This window comes from Micromys minutus (assembly GCF_963924665.1).
Source record: "Micromys minutus genome assembly, chromosome: 32".
NCBI classification, from domain to species: Eukaryota; Metazoa; Chordata; class Mammalia; order Rodentia; family Muridae; genus Micromys; species Micromys minutus.
In genome coordinates, this window is record NC_137967.1 from 5,946,309 (window position 1) to 5,968,190 (window position 21,882).

Consider the following 21,882-nt stretch of genomic DNA (forward strand, 5'->3'; position numbering starts at 1 on the left):
GTAATAAAGGCGATATACAGACAGCAAGCCTATAGTCAACATCAAATTAAATGAAGACAAACTCAAAGTGATTCCACTAAAACCAAGAACAAGACAAAGCTCTCTCCACATCTATTCAAAATAATACTTAAAGTTCTAGCTGGAGCACTAAAACAACTAAATGAGATCAATAGGCTACACACAGGAAAGGAAGAAGCCAAAGTATTGCTATTCGTGAACAATATCGCTGAAGTGGAAACTTGAGGAGTCGTTGGAAGGGAAGCAGACACGGGTGAAAGGATGTTCTGCTAAAGCAAGCACGTGAAAGGGTGTGTGATGAAAGATTCTTCAAAAACGACACGAATGTATTGGTCTACCTTACACTGCATCATTGTTCTGAGATTCCATCTTATACTGGGCAGAATGGCTAATCAATAACTCCAGACATAGTGAACAGAGGTGAAGATGTGGGCACAGGGGACACCTTTCCATGCTGGTGGGAGTGCAGATGTGTACAGCCACTTTGGGAATCAATATGGCAGTTTCTCAGGAAATTGGGAATTAACCTACCTCAAGATCCAGCTCTACCATCCTAGGCGTATACCCAAAGGAAAGTCCAGCCACCATGGGGATACTTACTCAGCAATGTTCATAGCAGCTTTATTCATAATAGTCAGAAACTGGAAACAACCTAGATGCCCCTCAACTGAAAATAGATAATAAAAATACGATAAATTCATATAAAATGGAATGCTACTCGGCTGTAAAATTATAACATGAAATTTGCAGATAAATGGATGGAAGTGGGGGGAAAATATTCTGAGTGAGGTAACCTAGACCCAGAAAGACAAACATGGTATAAACTCACGTGTAAGTGGATATTGTCTGTAAAGTAAAGGGCAATCATGCTACAACATGTTTCTGACCCAGAAAAGCTAGCAGATAGGGCTCAAGGGGGAACACATGAGTCTCTCTGAAAGGGGAAATAGATAATGTGGGTGATCTGGGGGCAGGTGGGGACGGGAACAGGAGGGATCGGGTGAGGGGAGGATGGAAGGGGAGAGTAATCGAAGAGACAGCTGGAATTGAGAGGAATCCAGGGATGAGACAGATAAACCTCGTGAATGGGAACTCCTAGTGATGGAGGATAGGGAGCCAGAAGCAGCCATCTCCTATCCTAGGCAAGGCTTCCAGTAGAGAGACTGAATACCATCCCAGCCCAAAAACCCTTGATTTATAATCAAGCTGTCCTGTCTACAAGACGTGCCAGAGTAAAGGTGCTGCAGACATTATCTGAGTGGACAACAATGCTTGGTCCATCTTGAGACCCATGCCATGAGATGGAACCCACCCCTGACACTGCCAGGGGCTGGACAGCCTAGAATCCCAGGATACAACCAAACAGGACCATATATAGGGCTAGGGTGGGATGTGTGTGTGTGTGTGTGTGTGTGTGTGTGTGTGTGTGTGTGTGATGAAATGATCCATAATGATATTCTGCTATACCTGTAGACAGGAACTAGAGAGGCTTTATCCAGCCTTAACATGAGGGGTTGTGTCTAGTCTTGCTGCAGCTGTTTGGTTGATACCCATGGGAGGTCTGCCCTTTCCTGAAGAAAAATGGAGACGTGGGTGGGGGAGGGTAACTGGGAGGACAGGAAGGGAGGGAAACTGTGTTCAGGATGTAATAAATGAGGAAATAATTTTTTAAAAATCAAACTATCCAGTGTATAAGTTTAGTCACAGCACTGGGGAGACAGAGGCAGATGGTTCTCTGAGTTCAAGGCCTGGTCTACAGAGTGAGTTCCAGGACAGTCCGGGCCACACAGGGAAACCTTGTCTCAAAACAAACTAAAACCAAACAAAATTCAAACAAAGGCCCACACACAGTGTCTAGCCAAGCCAGACACACAACCCAGGGCCACTGGAAGGAGAGTTCCTGCCATACATCTACACTGACTTCATTTCTTCGGTCTATACCAGAGCATCTGTAGTTCCTGGTACAGAGCACCTCAGAACATCACAGGAACTGTGAAAACCTTGCTCCCTGCACCCCACAGGAGACAGAGACCATCTGTGGAGTGTAGAGCATTGCTGGGCTCCTGGACATCTCCAGACCCACGTCTGAGAAATGAAGATATTCTGAGGAATATCCCACATCTCCCAACCTGTTTAAATGAAGACAGGAACCCACTCTTTCCCTTCCCCACTGCCCCCTTTCTTGACCTTTCAGGCTCTAGAATGTGTCCCATCAACCTGGATGGATCTGAGTTGAACCTTCCTTATTCTAGGTCCACTCTTCTATAAAACAGGGACATGGCCTCTCACTCTTGGGTGAGCTCTTTCCCATGCTGAAGGAGCTGCTGTACCAGGAAGTACGGCCACCCTTTGACAAAGCCCATCCAGGAGGAGGTCCTTCCAAGTTTCTCCTCCTCTGTCTCCTCTTCGCAACCCTCTCCGGATTCCTTCCTCTCCTGCATAGGCTGCCTTGGTTATTAAAACTCCCTTGGGCAAAAACAGGAAGTGAAGGTTGTTGTCCCTGAAACCCAGGAGGAGGGAGGAGGAGGAAGCCTGGCAACTTGGCTGGCTTTCCTGACATTTTTTTAATTTTTCCAACTCAGCTCTGTCCTTATTTTCTGTTCCACGGGAGGGGTTTGGGCAGCTGTCTCCGCCTTGCTCAGATTCCCAGCTGACACTCACAACTGCTGGCCCTGGCCCCGGAACCTTGGAGACATTAGCATCACAGCAATTAAATCCATAAGGGCACTGGCTACAGTCGGAATAATGATGATTGATAGTTACCACTTACTGAACACTCACTCTGGGCACGGCGTTCTCCGTGCTTTCCACAGATAATCGTCCGACTAATCCTCCCAGCAACCCTCTGAAATCCGTGTTGCTATTTTTTTTCCCAATTAAAAAGAAAAAAAAAATATATATATATATACCTGCATCCAGGTGTGGAGGCTTGCACCTGCAGTCCCAGCTCTGCTGGAGACCAAAACAGGTGGATAACCAGAACTCAGAAATTGGCAACCAGCCTGGAAAAACTAGCCATGGCGACTCCCAACTCCAAACAAGAACAACAAAAATGGTTTCAGTGCCTATTTTCTTCAGAGTCAGCTGGTAGAGTTGTTTTGTTTCTCTCCTTTAGGGACAGTGGCTTGTTTCTCTTCCTTCCCATTGTTGCGGTCTATCTTCCACACTGCCTTTATCACTGAGTATCTTTCGCAACCACCTTTATTAGTGTATCTCCTGCAGTATTGTTTTTATTAGCCTTGACTACTAATCTTCATTACTGTGTATCTTTCTCTACTACTTTTTTTTTTCTTTAATTAAGATGTGGGTTTGGCATGTGGCTTAGTTGGCAGAGCGTTTGCCTTGCATCCTGTTGGGAACAAGCAAAAAAAACTTACTCTTAGGACTGCCATCTTGTTTTCAGATTCCATTTAATGCAGAAACTCAATTCAAAGTCCCAGGCGCTGGGGGAGCTGAGGACTTCCCAACAGCTGCACAGCTTCTGTTGTAAACAGTTGTCTGAGTGCAGACATCTCAGGGACAGTTTGTCTGAGCTCAGACATCTCAGGGACAGTTTGTCTGAGTGCAGAAATCTCAGGGACAGTTTGTCTGAGCTCAGACATCTCAGGGACAGTTTGTCTGAGCGCAGAAATCTCAGGGACAGTTTGTCTGAGCTCAGACATCTCAGGGACTAGCTTGTCTGAACTCAGACATCTCAGGGACAGCGTCTCCATCCACCTGGCAGGCTCAAACAAGTTCATGTGCCCAGGCCTGGGAAGGAACTCCTGTCCCCCTTCTCCAGATGTTTTCTTAATTGTCTGCTAATGGGTAAAGGATATAGAAATCGTGGAGAGAGGACGAGATAAACTCCATTTTAGGACCAGGTCTGACTTCAAAAAAGAAAATCATTCATTCTAGGAACTGACCATAACCCCTCCCCCCCACCCCTTCGTGCCTAAGTCATTCATTCCAGGAATCAACCATAACCTCCTCCCCCAAGTCATCAGTCCCGGGAACTAGGCTATAAAAATCCCCCATCCATCCTGGAGATAACCAGGGATGGGGAAATCTCTTATCTCAGACGGGTCATCTGTGCTGGGTAGCCCTATCTCACCCCAACTCTATCTCATCCCATGATTAAATGTTCGAGACACAGGAGCGCAGTCCACTGACCACCAGGACACGAGCCAATCAGAAAGCGACCCATGTGACATCCCGGTAGCCCACCAATAAAGATTACCTAGCCCTAGCTAAAATCCCCCTGGTTCCCTGTAAAAAGCCCTGTGCGCCTTTGTCTGGGGCCACTGCCATTTTTGTTAGTGGCCGACCCCTGCATGCAGACTTCCTGCTTTCATGAAATAAATGCTCTTGCCAGTTGCACATGTGAGTGGTGGTCTCCAGGCAGAATTCTCAGTGGTTACCTAAAGCAAGGAGCACACGTGGTAAAAAAACACAAAACCAATCGCCTGATAGGCCCTAATTAACGACACAAAGCTGCCCAGCTCCTTTGTCTTGTGGCTCGGATGCTGGTGTTAAACTTTGTCTCTGTCTTCAGCCTGAGCCTCCACTTTGAAACCATAGGTCAAAGTTCTTCCTCAGCCTCGTCTCCTTTAAACCTCATCGTACGGCATTTCCAGAAGGAAGCAGGAAGTTGGTCGAACCGAATGGGGCACCTGGTTCCCTTCCCTCTCCTCCCCAACCTCAGTGTACCAGTCTCTCTGTGTCGTCAGTTTATGTCTACAGTTTTGATTGCTAGACTGTTGCCAAACTTCGTCTGCGGGTTCATCCCTTGACTTAGTTTTAACTCATATCAAGGATTTTCCGGGGGGCGTAGGGGGGGAATGGCTAACTTGGAACAGCAAAAATGAATAAACTGACCCTGCTCTTATAACTCTACCCAAGAAGCTAGGAGGTGAGCCCTGCCGGGGAAGCGCTGTCTGGAGCAGTTGGATTCAGAAGGTGATAAGTTACACCTGGGGGTAATAAGGAATTTTTTTCTCTGTTTTAAATGTTTAAATGTATGTGGCCACTACATAGTTGTTTCTGACTGGCCTTAAATATATGGATTTACTATGTTCTATATATCTTAGACTATTGTTTTATAGATTATTAGATATGGTTAAAAACAATCTAAGACGTCTGGGGGTGGGGCACAGTTTAAACTTGAAACTCAAGCTTAGAGCCATCGTGAGAAGCAACAAATGGCATGAACCCAACAAAGGAACAGGTCTCCAAAGACACTTTTAAATTGGAGGAAGATTTTACATAACTTCTGTCCTGTCTTAAAAACCAGGTTTCTAGGAAATAAAGTTTAAAGCTGTGCTTGATTGATGAGGTATTAAAGCTGTATCCCCATCTGCTCATACACAAGAACGTTTCTTGGTGGCAGCCAAACTTTATAGCATCAAAATAACGCACTTGGTATTGATGTTAGAGACACTGAATTGTTTACACAGGTAAAAATTGGTCCCGTCTTCTAAAAACTGTGGTTGTGTTCTACAGCTTCGCCCTTTTAAAAGGTGCTTTATTGCACAAAACAACTTTTAAAGCATCTAAAATGTGTAAGACCATCTGATATTTTCAAATTTATCAAATATTTGATTATCATAATGTCTTTACTAATGTATGACGGTGACAATGAAGGAGGTGACCGTGGTGAGGATGGATACTGTAAGGACTTGGAAAATCATAATGGACAACAACCATCAAATTATGGACCAGAGAAGGCTCGGCGTGGGTGGGAGAAGCTCGGGCAATGGCTGTGCTGATGGCTGTGGGTCTGGAGGTGCAAAGGATGGATCTGAGAACAGAGGTTCTGTTCAAAAGCAGAGAAGGGTACAGTTCTTAGCAGGAGGGAGAGGGAGGAGCTGTTGGGAGAGCTGCGGGTCACTTTGAGGCGGTTGTCATCTCCAATGCGTTAGAGGAACTGTAAAACTCTGTTGCAGAAGAAACGATGATCCTCAGTCAGAAAAGTTACTTCAGCCCACACGGGAAACCCTTCCTTTTCAGGACTGTCACAGCCACAGTTGCAAAGTGTGCAGCTATTGGTTAATGCGACGTGATGTCCACGAGATACGAGTTCCTGGGGTCTTTTATCTGTTGTCGCTTTGTCTTTCCCCTTTGCTTTTCGCTGTATCAGGTATATTGCCCTGTAAATTACAGCAATGGTACCAGGAATAAAGAATTAAACATTTTTTAACTTAAAAAAACCTAAATCAGGACCACAGCTAAACACAAGAGACTAAAGAATTCCTGTCTATGAGACAATGACCTTGAGCAGTCTGACAAAGAATTTGAGACAATTTCTCAACGTATGGGTCACAACCCTTTGGGGGTCAAACGACTGTTTTTACCCGGGTAGCCTAGCATTGACTGCAAATCAGATGTTTACTTTATGATTAATGTTATCACAACATTTTTAAAAAACTATATTAAAGGATTACAACATTGAAGAAAATGAGAATCACTGGCTCATGAGACCTATTCAGGCTAAAAAGACAAATTTAAAGATATATATATATATATATATATATATATATATATATATATATATATATATATCACCTCATTTTACTAGCATTATTATGATATAGCTTTTTTTATACAGTGAGTCATACAGGAAACTGTTATAAATTATATACCATATAGAGGTCAGAAAAGTTCCCAGTCTCTTTATGGACTATGTTTATGGATTTAAATTTTTATTTTGATGCTGAGAAGATGGCAATTTAAAACTGTTATTTTAAACCCAAACATAATGAGGATAAAACATAGAATCCTGGTCTAAATTACTATAAACTATTAAGGATAACTAAGAAATGCAACTTGATAATCAGCTACCTTACAAATGATTATACCTTTTTTATTGGATATTTTCTTTATTTACACCTCAAATGTTTTACACTACGTGACAAAGCTTTATTTAGCTTTCCGTACTTGTTCTCAAGGTTAAGCCTAAAACCAACAACTAAAAACAAGCAAAGTGTATTGAGCTCAGCTATACTTAATAGATTATGGTCCTCAGACCTGTCAGAGAATCTGCTGAATATGTCATTTAATATGCTTAAACTTCATACGAAAGACAGAGACTCTAAAATCCTAACAGTGACTCCCCCGAAGGTCTCCAAGAAGATATGGGTGCAGTGACAAAGGACTCTGCCTAGATTGTGGTACTTTCACCGGGAAAGACTGTCCCAGTGCCTAGCCTGCTGCTAGGGTCTGGCCTGAACTGTTTCCAAACATGACACTGGAGATGCATCACATTGCTTAATACAAATAAGTCAGTCTCCCAAGTTCCTCTTCCATGGGAACACCTCTCAGATTTGCCACACTGAGGCTGCGTTGGGGACTTATGTCTCTAACGAAACCATCAACTTCAGGAGCCTAATGGGGTGGGTGGCCCTCTGGTAATAGGTAAGTCTCTGTCATTTAATTGATAAATAGGTCAGTTGGATTATACTTACAGCTCTAATCCATTCTTCTCAGATCTCTGGCAGCATGGATGGTTAGGCTATCAGAGGTTTGTCAACTCGGCAGCAGCGGGCAGCCATCTTCTCCCCCACAAGGCGGCAGCTGCCTCGTTCATCCATTCCCTATATAAAAATCAAGCCTTTTCTATGTCTACTAGGTCTCTTGTTAAGAAAAGGCAGGCAGGTTTCCCTTGCTCACAGGCTTCATGTTAAAAGATAAACAGTTTTCAGATATGTGTTTTCGCTATTTCTTCACCTAAAGCAATTTATAATGACTGCTTCCAGGAACCAACCGCCTGTGTCCCGTGATGAATCACTGGACGGGAGAAAATATGGAATTTATGTAAGGTTTGGAGATGTGAAATCCTAAATTATGAGGACCTAAGGAAATATTTGAGCATCTAAGAAAGAATTTTCAGGGCTTGAGAAGATATTTTAAAGTTGATAAGCTCAAAACATGAAGATTAGAATGCGTAAAATCTTAAATGATCAGAAAAATGATTTAAGATATGTAAAAGAGGAATAAAAAATGCTTTGGATTCCTTTTCTTCGATATGCAACTGGTGTCTTAAGATTTCAAAAGTTTAGAGCATTAATCAGTGGAAACTCCTAAGTTCAAATTTCTTTTGATTGTGTTTTAAATGCAGACTTTAAAATGTTCCTCATAACCCTTCTCCACTGTTGGTGGGGTTGCAAACTAATACAACCACTCTGGAAATCAGTCTGGCGATACCTCAGAAAATTGGACATAATACTACCTGAAGACCCAGCTATTCCACTTCTGGGCATATACCCCAGAGACACTCCAATATACAACAAAGATACATGCACCACAATGTTCATAGCAGCTCGATTTATAATAGCCAGAAGCTGGAAGGAACCCAGATGTCCTTCAGAAGATAAATGGATACAAAAATTGTGGTACATTTACACAATGGAATACTACTCAGCCACCAGAAACAATGACTTGACCAAATTCTTAAGAAAATGGCTGCATCTAGAGAATATCATCCTGAGTGAGATAACCCAGTCACAAAAGAACAGACATAATATGCAGTCACTGATAGTGGGATGCTAACCCCAGAGGCTCACACTGCCCCAGAAACAACTCACAGACTGTATGAAGTCCAAGAAATAAAGAAAACAAAACAAAACAAAACAAAAAAATCTTTATACAACAAGAAAACTTTGACTATTTCCATGTTACATTTTGTTTTACATGTACTTTATGCTCATTGTAACTATTAAGTTTTCAATGCATACTATCAAACCTTTAAAAAAATCAAGTACTGACTAACAAATATATTCATACAGTTTTATGTAAAAATTATTTTAAAATCTGAAAAAAAGTACTGACAAAAATGTATAATTTTATGCAAAAAATGCTTCAAATCTGTACATTTATCTTTGTTTTGTAAAATAAAGTTGTTTAAAAAAATGTTCCTCATTATGCTAAATCTATGTACATCCCGTCTTCCAGATAGAAGGAAAACGCCCCCTCTTCCATGATTTATACTGAAAATCAAGACCACAGGGAGCAATCATATCAGCTGGACTGGTTTATATCACCTTTGAGCAAGCCCAGAGCTCGCGTTTGCAGTCTGAAGGTCATCCCTGGATGGGGTCTATTGGTCTGCCAAGTGGGAATCTGCTGAGACAAATATAGACCCGGGACAGAAAATTTCCTAGCAATTGGAGAAGGTGACGAGTCCCAAGACCTGGAGAAACATTCCTGTTTTCAGGAACATGTATGTGTTACTTCACTGGAGTTCATTTTACCCGTGGCAGGTGAGTCCTAGTCATCTTCTGAAACTTACAAGAATCTTTTTACGTTTATAAAAAAGAGAGAGATTTTCAGGCATGTTAGTATTGTTGCTTGTAATCTGGAAATCCACACAGCAGAGAAAGCGCCCGGTCTTTGAGATGGATCGACTAATCAAATGCTTCTAATAACTATCCCACCGACCAGCCTTTGACTAGCCTCTCAGTCCTACTGGATCCCGGTGACAACATCCTGATGTCAGCTGGAAGTCGTTACGGAAGAGGATATATCATCCGTTGAATGCTAAGTTAAAAGAAGACTTCCTGGCACATAGGACAAATGGCTTCCTATAATGCCAAATGTCTCTCACCACCAGACAGATTCACCCTCAGCTTTGCTTTTCCTGGTTATGTTTTACATCCCTTGCATGATAAACTTCATTTCACATTTCGTCCAAAACTGCATTAATGCTGTCCGACTTACAATGTTGCAGGCACAATACAATCCCTTATATAAAGGTCAGGAGGCCTAACATCAAAGATCTAATTCAGGGACATAAAGACAGGTGGAAATACTGGAAACCAGCAAAAGAAATTTATTCCCAGGACTACCACTGAGTTTTCAGACTCCGTTTAACCATTGGGAGAAACTAAATTCAAGGTCCCAGCCCCTGGGGGAGCTGGGGATGCCCCCAAGAGCCTCACAGAGTCTGTTGTTAACAGTTGTCTGAGTTCAAGGACAACTTCTGAATCTTGTTGGCAAGGTCAAACAAGTTCATGTCCCCAGCTTAGGAACAAATACCACTTCTCCAAATGTTTTCTTAATTGTTAACTGGTAAGGAATATAGAACTTGCTGTTATCTAAACCAAGGTGCATACGTTGTAAAAATATGCAACCAAATGCATGTTATGCCCTGACCGCATGTAGTTAACCAGCTGTCTTGTCACTCCGAGCTCTGGACCAAATGTCTAGGAGAATTAATTAAGGACCTTGAAGCCAGATGCCTTGGATAAGGCCCAGTCTCCAAAGGGCATCCCTTGCGTAGCCCATAATGTCAGAGTACAATGGGATAACTTGCAGCTGTCCCCAGTTATCCCTCCCCCTTCTTTGTGTTCCCATCCTTCAAAAATGTTGTTCATTCTCTCTTCGGGGGACGCTTCAGATCTCAAGCTGAGTCCCAAGGCTCAGAAAAGAAAGCCTTCTATCGAAAGTGCGCTTTCTCAGTTTCCACCCTGAACCCAACAATCCAAAAGCCCTGGGTTCTGTCTCCGGCACTGCACAAACCCAGTGTGCTGGTGCGGGCCTGAGATCCCAGCCCTTGGAAAATGTATACGGACGGATTAGAAGTTCAGTTATCTGTAACTACATTGCAAGTTGAGGTCAGCCTGGAAGACATGGGTGTCCTGGTTACTTTTTTTGTCAACTTGATACAAGCTAGAGTTATTTGGGAAGAACCTCAGTTGAAAGAACGACTCCATCAGATCAACCTGTAGGCAAGTCTGTGGACCATTTTCTTCATTAGTGATTAGTGTGGGGAGGCCGGGCCCATGGTGGACAGTGCCACTCCTGGGCAGGTGGTCCTGGGTAAATAAGAAAGCAGGCTGAGCAAGCCATGGGGAGTAAGCAGCGAGTAGCATCCCTCCATTGCCTGTGCTTCACTCCCTGCCTCCAGTTTCCTGCTTTATTCCTGCCCTGATTTTCTTTCATGATGGACTGTGATTAGGATGAATAAGCCAAATAAACTCTCCCCCCGCCCCCCTGATTGTTTTTAGTTTTGGCATTTTACTACAGCAATAGAAATCGAATTAGAGCAATGAGACCCTATCTCAGAAAAATAACAATTACGTATTAGCAAGACTCTAAATTTTTTTTAACATTATTTTTTTGTTTATGTGTATATAGGGGGACGGAGTGAGGGTTGTGTATACACAAACACAGTGCCCAAGGAGGCCAGCAGAAGGTGTCAGGCGCCTTGGAGCTGGAATTACAGGTGATTGTGAGCTTCCTGATGTGGGTGCTGGGAACTGAACCCAGGTTTGCATGTGTGTGAATTTGTGTGTGTATGCATGTGTGTGCATGTGTTACAGTGTGTGGGAGCACTTGTGCAGGCCAGAGGACAACCTCTAGTACCATTCTTCAAGGACTATCTATCATATTTGCTGAGCCAAGGTCTCACTGAAGTTTGGTGGCTGACTAGAGTGACCCTTGGGATTGCCCCATGTCCGGTGGATTTCTCCTTCTGGCTTTTCATATAAATGCTGGCAGCCTGAACTCGGCCTCTTGTGCTTATGGTCTTTACCCCACTGAGCCACTGCTATATCCCGGAGATCAGACTGAGGTGGTCAATCTTGTGGTGCCTTTACATACTGAGCCCTTTGTTTTGTCCGTTCTGAGAAGTGTCACTCTTTTACTGAGGTCTGGCTCAGTGCCACCATCTCCCTCTCTTAGTTCTTACGTTTCATGGCCATGTGTACTGTGGTTTCACCGCCTAGAATACTTCATAGACACATTGCCATCACCGGCTAATGTCCATAAGAGTAAGAAGCCCGTGTTGGGCATCATAGAGAAGTGTGCATGTCAGATGAGCTTCTTCTAGGCTGTTAGAGAGCCTTGAGCTCTGGGTCCGATGTGAGCGAATGACAAAAGTATATTAAACAAATTCTCTTTCAACAGACTTGCCCAGTAGACAAAAACACTGGGGCTTTCAGGAGCCTGATCTTCTGCTTGGGCGAGGCTTAATATTGGAGCTTCTTTGCTATTACCACAAAGATGTAGGTGAGATGGGGTGTTTATCCTCTCTCTCTCTCTCTCTCTCTCTCTCTCTCTCTCTCTCTCTCTCTCTCCCTCTCCCTCTCTCTCTCTTTCTCTCTCTGTCCCCCCATGTGTGTGTATGTGTGTGTGTGTGTGTGTGTGTGTGTGTGTGTGTGTAGGCCAGAGATCCACATGAGGAGTCACCCCTAATCACTCTCCACCACCTTATTTTTTGAGACAAGGTCTCATGCTGAGCCTGATGCTCAGCAATTCCATTAGGCTTTCTGGCCAGCAAGCCCCAGGGACTCTCCTGTTATGGCCTCCCGACTCCGGGGCTCCAGGTGTGCACCGTCATGCTTGGCATTTTCACGTGGATTCCCATCGCCGAACTCAGACCCTTGCGTTTGTACAACAGACACCACGGAGCCATCTCTTCAGCTCTGCATAGCATGCATGTGCCCTCAGAGGCCAGATGACAGCGTAACAACCCTTGGAACTGGAGTTGTAGACGTTAGGAGTCAACAAGAGTACTGGGAACTGAACCCGGGTCTTCTGTAAGAGTGTTATTGGCCATTCTTGCCTTCCCGCCTCAGCGTCCTGTGTTTAAAGCATTGCAGGCCGTACCACCATGTCCAATTTCAACTCTGCTAATCCTCTCCAGCTCTTAACTGGCCCCAAGCTGGCCCCTGGTCCAGCCTGATACTACAGAACCCTCCCCCACTTACCTGTCTTTTCCACAAACCTTGCCCCTCACTCAGCACCCAGAAAGGTGCTGTACCTCAGAGATTTGCCCTTGACGAGCAGACCTCAGGCTCTCCCAAATCCACTTAGTGCAGCTTCAGAACATTGGCATATCTGGCCTCATGGACCCCTCCCATCTTCTGTTGAGTGCAGGCAAAAGCAGACTCCATTCCTCTTAACGCTTGTGTGGGAAGTGAATGACGTCCCGGGTGACTGTGTTATTGACATGAACACAGCTGTCTCGAGGACCCCAATGCCTCAGACCCATAGGAATGACAAAGTCTTCCCCAGGGAAGGCTCCGAGAGACGATAATGCTTCCCCTTGGTCCTTGTCCAGATGTTGATGGTGTGCACAGAAAATGTCAACAATGTCTTCCTCCTCACAGGTGTTTATAACCTGATACCGCACCCAGACAGACACCTCCCTACTGAGATTACCTAAACTGGCCTTCTGGCTCGGCTGACTGTAATAAACCTACTCCCTTGGTTCAGATGTATAAAATAAAGCTCTTACTGAGTTTCCATAGGAGCACACCATGGTCCAACCCAACCCCAGCTTTTCTGTATATGTGCGTGTGTGTTAGTTACGGTTCTATTCCTGTGAAGACACTATGATCAAGGAAACTCTTAAAACAAAGCATTATATAATATATAATTGGATGCCTTGCTTAGAGGGCAGTCCATGATTATTCTGGCGGGATGCTTGGTGCCTGGCAGGCAAGCATGGTGCTGGAGGAGTAGCACATCCTAATCTGCAGGCTGGAGGCAGGGAGAGAGGAGGCACTGAGTGAGCTTAAACCCCAGTGACACGCCTCCTCCTAATCCTTCCCAAACAGTTCTACTAACTGAAACCAGACATTCAAATGTGTGAGTTTATGGGGCCATTCTCATTCAAACCACCATAATGTGTGTCAATTCTTCATCCCCTCTCACTCAGGCCAATCCCTAAGCCTCGAATGTAGTGCCACGCCAACTCAATGACAACCATACAGAAGACATCTGTGACACCTTCAGGAGTCGTAGTGATGTCACCTAAGCCAGTTCTGCAGTGGGTGCCAGTGGTCTGTTGCATTAGTTGTTATACTGGTTACTTTTGTCTTGGTTTGTTTTGGCTCATAATTCAAGGGTATCACCTGTCATGGTGGGGAAGTCATGGCACCAGGAACTTGAGGTCCTCAATCACCTGCATCTGAAGTCAGAAATGGATGAATATTTGCACTCAGCTCACTTTTAGTTTGTATTTCGAAAGGAACCTCAGAATGGTGTTTAGGGTAGAGCCGTTTACCTCAGATAACCTCACAGCATGAAAGTCCTGGGGCATCTTTCACCAACATCAGATACCAGTTGCATGTTCCAAGTTGTTTTGACCACGTGACTATAAACTTGGTGTTCTAGTTTTATTTCTGTTTGTGACAAATACCCTGACCAAAAAGCACCATATAAAAGAAAGGGTTTTTTTGGCTTATAACTTCAGGTTACAGTCACGAATAGCATCATATCCACAATCAAAAGCAGAGAGAGAAATGAGTGCACCTGTACTGGTTGCCTTGGCTTCTGGCTCTCATCTATCTTTCTCCTGTCTTACACAGTTCAGAAACTCCTGCCTAGGGAATGGTGCCTCCTACAGTGGATGGGCCCTCATACATCAATTAACCATCAAGATGATTCCTAGAGACAGACCCACAAGCCAACCTGTTAGAGGCAATTTCTCAATTAAGGATCTCTTCTCAGATGATTCCAAGTTGTGGCAAGCTGACAATGAAAATTAACCAGCAAAGGGGATGTAAAGCACATGCTTCTGTTTTAACTTAGGAGTCCATTAAGCATGTGTGCAGGGTGGTACACTGTGGGACCTGGTGTCAGAAATCCCACACAGCTCTCTGGTTAGGGATAGGACAGCCTCTGCCACCTCCGCTGCTGGGTCCTGCTGGTGTGTGCAAGCTCAGGTGAACAGGGAGAAAACCCAGCTCGGCCGAAGCTTCCCTGCTGGGTCTGGGAGACCAGCTTTGCTGCTTCTGCAGCTGGGCTTGCACATTTCCGCCATTGCAATGGGGCACCAGGCCAGGCTGAACTGAGCCTGTGAGAGGCTTCAGTGCAGGATGCAAGAAGCTTAGGGATAGGAAATCTCTTCCCAATTGGTGGTGTTATCAGCTCTTAGAACAAAGGATCTCAGATGGAGGAATGATTCTCCCCCCCACCCCTTTTATTTTTGTTTTATTGTTTTTGAGACAGGGGATCTCTGTATGGTCCTTGATGTCCTGGATCTTGCTCTCTAGGCCACACTGGCCTTGAACTCAGAGGTCTTTGCCTCTGGAGTGTGGGATTAAAAGTATGTGCCACCCTGCCTGGCTACTGTTTTATTCATTTATTTCATTACTAATTTTTTTTTTTTTTTTTTTTTTTTTACCTAAAAGAAGAAGTTTAAGTCAGCCAAGCAAGTAGATCTCTATTAGTTCATGGCTAGTCTGGTCAACATAGAGACTTTGAAAGTAGCCAGATCCCTAGTGAGATTGTGTTTCATGTATATAAGTAAACAAACAAAAACATACAAATAAGAAAAGAGATTAAAAAATAAATAAGTTTCATATCAAACCCCGAGGCTGCAGTGTTGACTGAACAGTCAATAGTCAATACCGCATGCGACCTTTCTAGAGACCCCAGTTAGATTCGCAGGATTCACAGACATCTGTACCTCCAGTGCCAGGATATACTGTGCCTTATACCATCTATGTACCCAGCATGTATACAGTAAGTACAAACACACAAACTTGTTGTGAGAATATAAGTAAGATTTTAAAACAGGGACCTGAAATGTAATTCTGAACAAGTAGGCTTGGGGGGGGGGGGGGCTGGGATCCCATATGAAAACATTTCTTTACAATAAAAATCGCGGTATGGAAGTGAATGTGGCAATGTGCCTTTAAATTCTAGATGAGCAGAGCCCAGGAATAAAGCGCTGACTAAGGCACAAGAGGGGTGTGAAAAGTGAACACCATTAGCAGGAACCCACTTGATCTCAGATAAGGTGAACTTTGGTTTCAGCTCAGGATTGTTTTGGATCCAAGTGCTGGCAGAAGCCAGAGCCTGTTTCTGTTGTAGCTTAAGTTACTCCCTTTGAGACGAGTACTCTGTGGCCCCTTCCCCACAAAGTTTTTTTCTTGCTGGTGTTGCTTTATACCTGGGTCCTGTACCTGGTGCTTTGGCATAATCTGTTTCTAGATCCACAGGACTCTTGGCCGGCGTCAGCTCATTCTTACTTTACTGTCACGATGGTTATCTACATCTTGTGAGCCTGTCAACCCAGGGTCATGAGATTTAATACTTCATTTATTTGCTATTAAAAGCCTGTCAATAAACACAGAAATCACGCTGTGCCTCGAATCACTCTTCCGGTTTCTAGAGCAGCACTCTCAAGTTATGTCTGAATTAGCTACAATATCACTTTAAGACAGACCTTATTTTATGTTTAGAATTGTATCCTAACCATGAGCAACTCAAAACGTACACCAGGATTGTCAAACCAGATTCATGAATTCATTCAAAAACCGTGCCCCAAGTCTTACATTGTTCTGTGGTGTGTATTCCAACTGCTCATAATGACATTTGCTGCTTTATTCCTAATATTTAGGAATACAGGGTTTATACCAACCTCAACAGAAACAAAATATCTTGGCTCTGTAAGAACAGTAATTACTATCACGAGCATATAAAGCTGGAGTTGGGTGAGGTCTGTGTTCTCGAAAATAACCAGGAATGACGGCTTTCCTTCTACCTATAGAAGAGCGAGTCTCTTTCAATAAAAGTGTGGCACATGAATTGTTGTTCGTGTGTGGTAAAAGAACAAAAACAGGTAAGGAAGAAAAATAATCCACCCAATGAAGTCGGGGCAAGCCTGCCATTGGTAGAGGTGATTGAGATCTAGCAGTGTTTTGCCAAAGGTTTCTGCACATGCAAATTTTGTGAACCACGGATAAGCTTTGTTGGTGACTCTGAGCTAATCCCTTATTAGCTTTCTTGTTTAATCCAGGGCCCCTTTCCTAGGGATGGTCCAGTTTATAGCAGCCGAAGCACCCCCTGCATCATCTAAATCATCCCAGTAAACTTGACCACAGTGAACCATGACAGCCATGTCCATGAAGTTCTGACGCTGTCTTGTTTCAGGGCGAAGGCGCCTGTGAGAACAGGTTCCTGATGGCTGTCCATGAAGTTCTGACACTGTCTTGTTTCAGGGCGAAGGCGCCTGTGAGAACAGGTTCCTGCTGGAAGCAGCTGCAGAGGCTCATCTCCCAGGGTGCTCTACTTGAGCCTCCATGAAGCTACTCTCTTTTCTTCTTTCCCACGTTAGCAGTCTTGAGGCGACAAAAGAGGCGACATTTTGTGATGAGGAATACCACAGCGACCACACAGACCAATAGGAATCCAATGACATCCAGAGCGTGGTACTGGAACCAGCTAAGGTCATGCAGAGCAGGGCGAAGGTACTTGGCCCCTTGACTGCGCATGACATACTCGGTCCAGGGGCTTCATTGGCTGATCATCTCACGGGATTCTCTTTACAGGAAGTGTCGCTGATGACAGTCTTCAAGGCTGTGACGGAGGAATGTGTGACTCTTACACGAATTTTTTTTTTTAACTTTCCACCCAAGCTCACGTGTATATATACAGGTTTGAAATGGTTCGGAGTCTGACCACTGGTACTTCCTATTGGCTCGGCCTGAGGTCTTGGGAAGACCTTGTCTACATATTTTGGGGCAGTCCTGCTCCTGCCTGGAGCTTCTTGCCTACTTACATGACCATCACGTCTACCTGCGGGGGGAGGGACTTGAGGTGTGACCAGTGCCCAAAGGGGCAGTGTGGTGCCTGTGGCAAGGATTCCTGATTCCCGGGAGTTCAGGAAGCTACCTGCCGTCTCTCACTCACCGTTCCTGGGGCTTCGACCGTCTCAACCGAGAACCTGGGTCATATAGACGTTATAGTTTACTAAGTTTGTCATCCGCTCCTGACTTGTTAAAACAGTTCATGAGGTTCAGGGAAGCACTACATATACAAAGAATACTTCATTATCGGCTTATATTTATCGTACAGAAGAACAAGTTCATCATGACGCTTCAAGTACCTCAATTGTATTCAGGCCCTATTGTTGCTTCTCATCCCTCTCTCACTGGTTCTCTTCACCCAAAAATACTCTATATTTTCTTTTCTTTCCTTTTTTTTCTTTTTTCTTTTTTTTTTTTCTTTCTTTTTCTTTTTCTTTTTTTTTTTTTCTTTTGAAACAGGGCTTCTCTCTGTGTACCAAGCTCGGGCTAACCTGGACTCACTTTGTAGACCAGGCTGGCCTCAAACTTATAGAGCTCCATCTGCCTCTCCCTCCTGAGTGCTGGGATTAAAGGTGTGCACCAGCATGCCTGGTTGAAGGCTTGTTTTGTTGTGGTATTTTGTCCTATAAAATTAAGACATGAAAATATAGAGGGTCGGCCGAGTGCGGTGCTGCACACCTCACAGGGTCTGCTTCCAGGCGCTTCTAGGCGATGTCGCAATGCCTGTCTGAGCCTGGCTTCTTCTATGTATTTTCCTGCAAACAGTGTGATTTCCTTCTCCGAGGCTTAATGAAACTACAGCCGTACAGATGCCACATTCCTTCATACAAATGCCTTCCTCCATTTGCTTGGATGAACTTTAAAGTTGATTCCACATCTTGGCTGTTAGGAAATACTATAATAAATACAATAAACATAAAGGGTCGGGGGTCTCTGTGCTTTGTTGGCTGTGAATCCTTTAGGTATACTGAGATCAAATGGTAGCTCTATTTTTAGTTGGTCTGCCTGCCCATATATCTTCCTTTTTTCCTTTGTACCTTCCTTTTTCCTTTGTTCCTTCCTTTTTCCTTCCTTTCTTTTCTTCCTCCCTTCTTCCTTCTTTCTTTCCTTCCCTTCCCTCCTTCCTTCTTTCCTTTTCCTTCCTTTCTTCCTTCCCTCCCTCCTTCCCTCCTCCCTCCCTCCCTTCTTTCTTTCCTTCCTTCCTTCCTTCTTTCCTTCCTTCCTCCCTCCCTCCCTCCCTCTCTCCCTCCCTTCCTTCCTTCCTTCCTTCTTTCCTTCCTTCCTTCCTCCCTTCCTTCCTTCCCATGTGTTTCTGAGACAGGGTCTCACTCAGCACAACCTGTACTTGAACTTTCTGTGCAGCTAAGGACCACTCTGAGCATCCGATTCCCCTAGTACCTCCCTCCAGGCCCTGGGAATACAGGTGTGCACACCCACATGCAGTTGATGCAGTGCTGAGACTCAAACCCCAGGGGTCGTGGGCGTTAGATGGTCAGTCTACCTACTGAGCTTTGTTCCCAGCCCATCCTTCACGAATCCCCACACTGACTTCCACAGTGACTGCTCCATTCCTATCAGCAGTGACACAAACCAACCAGCACGGTCCCAAGCACTTCCTGTCTCCATGGCGTTCCCATAGTTTCCTCAAGCTCACCTTTCTGGGGCCTTCCAAGTGTTTGGAATGAGCAGCCTTTCTGAACTTGGTCTTGGTTATCGGCCATCGGTGACCAATTCAACCTCAAACCAGCAGTTTCAGTTTTGAAGTAGGAGGCTCGTTCCTCTAATAACTAATCTCGTGCCACCCCGACTGATTTCCTAGGGACTTTCCACAGACTTCTTTAGTATCTGGAGTATGTTGAAACGGGGTGTGCTGGTGTACACCTGTAACCCCAACACTTGGAAGGTGGAAGTAGGAAGATTAGGAGTTCAGGGGCTAGCCTCTGCTATATAGCAAACTTGAGGTCAGCTTAGACAACCTAAGACTATTTCTCAACAAACAAACAAACAAAAGAAAATCGAAACAAAAGCCAAATAGGTGTGTTTGAAAGGACTTGTAAGTATATTTTACCTGTGTGTCACAGCTCGTAGAGAATGTCTTCAGGAGCCAAGGATGAGGGGGCATTTTAAGGAAAATTATCACGGATTATGTTCAGAATAGAGTCATCAGGGTCTTAGAACCCATAAAGCAGGAATCATAGACAAAATGCAAGCCAGTCATGGTGGCACATTTGGTAATCCCAGCACTTCGGAGGCTTAGGCAGGAGGGTTGCTCAAAGTTCAAGGCCTGCATAAGTGAGTTCAAGGCTATTCTGGGCTATGTGGTGAAAACCGATCTCACAAAAACGAATAGAAAGTACACATCTCAGTACCCTATGTACCTGACCTGTCTGTGCGTCATTACACCGTAGCCACTGATCTTGCTCCCAGAACAGCTGAATTCTGGGACTTTCCCAGAGAGATACGCCTCACACTGTATAAAACCAGCAACCTGGGGCTGGCAGGATTGCTCAGTGGTAAGTGCTGACTGGGGAAAAAAAAAAAAAAAAAAAAAAAAAAAAAAAAAAAAAAAAAAAAAACTGTTTCTTACCTAGCCAGGGAAGTTCTCAAACCACCATATTTGAACCCGTCTTTGCTGGTCCCGTAAGGAAAACCCTGTCCTTACCTCTGCAGAAGCGACTCATTTCCTGAGCCCACAGAGATCATCGCAACACACAGTAGCAGGACTGTTTTCCAGCTGAGTGTCTCGTGGCCTTCAAAGCAAAAGCCTCGGATTTTCTCCCCCATAGATCAGCTACTTCTCTTTGGTCAGGCCAGTTATTACTGGTCACTAGTCCACTCGGACCTAGCCTCCCTCCTGCTGCAGGGAAGAATCTCAGCCTTGGAGCAGGTGGCTGGTTCTTCCAGAAACAGATACAACCACACATCTGGTTTTCTGGGGGGGGGGGGTGTCCAAAAACCAACTCTACATTGTTACTATTGTTATTGTCCAGTATCTTTTTAAACTTTTTTTTTTTTTTTTTGAGCCAAAGTGTTTCTTTGTATCCCTGGCTGGCCTGGAACTCTGTGTAGATCAGGCTGAGTGCAAAGTCATGGAGATCTGACTGCCTTTGCTTCCCACGCGCTGGAATTAAAGGCAGGAGTCATTATGCCTGCCTGTCTTTTTTATATCAGATCTATTTTATGTGTACGGATGTTTTGCCTGTGTACATGTGTGTACACCATGTGCATTCCTGTTGGATCTCCTAAAATTGTCTTACAAGTGAGTGTGAACTACTATGTGGGTACTGGGACTCAGATCTTCTGTAAGAACAAGTGCTCTTAACTACTAAGCCATCGCTCTAGCCCCTCTTTTAAAATGTTAGAATTATATTTGTGCATGTGTATATGTCTGTGTGTGGTATGTGTGTAGCATGTATGGCATGTGTATATGAGCATATTGGGTGTGTGTGTGTGTGTGTGTGTGTGTGTGTGTGGTGTAGTATGTGGCATGTATATATTGGGTGTGTATATGTGTGGTGGTGTATGTTTATTGTGTATATATGGTGTGTGTGTGTAGTGTGTAACATGTATGCATGTTCCTGTTAGGTGTGTATGTGTGTGTGAGTGTGTGTGTGTGTGGTGTAGTATGTGGTGTGTGTGTAGTGTGTGTGTATATGTGTGGTGGTGTGTGTGTGTGTTGTGTATATATGGTGTGTGTAGTGTGTGACATGTGTGCATGTTCCTGTTAGGTGTGTATGTGTGTGTATGTTGAATGTGTATGGAATGTGTGCATGTGTGTGCTCGTGGGTGTGTGTGTATGTGTGTGTGTTTTCTAGGACACCTGTATGGAAATCAGAGGAAAAGCGGCAGGAGTCAGCTCCCTCCTTCCACCATGGATACTTGAATTCATGTTGTCAGGCTTGGTAGCAGTGCCTTTCCTGCAGATCCTTCTCCGGGGCCTCACCTATTATCTTTGAGGCAGTTTTGCTTTGCAGCTGAGGCTGATTTCAAGCATCAACTTCCCGCCTCAGTCTCCCAAGTACTGGCATAGCAGAGGTGTGCCAGCACATTCAGGACCACCTCCCATTTTAGGAAATTCTCGCTCTGTCTTTCTCGTGACTCAGAATTTACCCTCATGACAATGCTCTCAGGGTAAATTATGAACTCGTTTTAAAGGCAAGATAGAGGAGAGGTGGGTGTGGGTGGCACATGCCTGTCATAGTGACACTCTGCAGGGTGAGGGGGGAGGATGGCCATGTGACTTCCAGGCCAGTCCAGGTCACCAAGCAAGACCAATGCATCATCAAAACAAAACAAAACCAAAAAGGAAGCAAGGAAGTTGTGAGTTTTATGACTTATTCAAAGC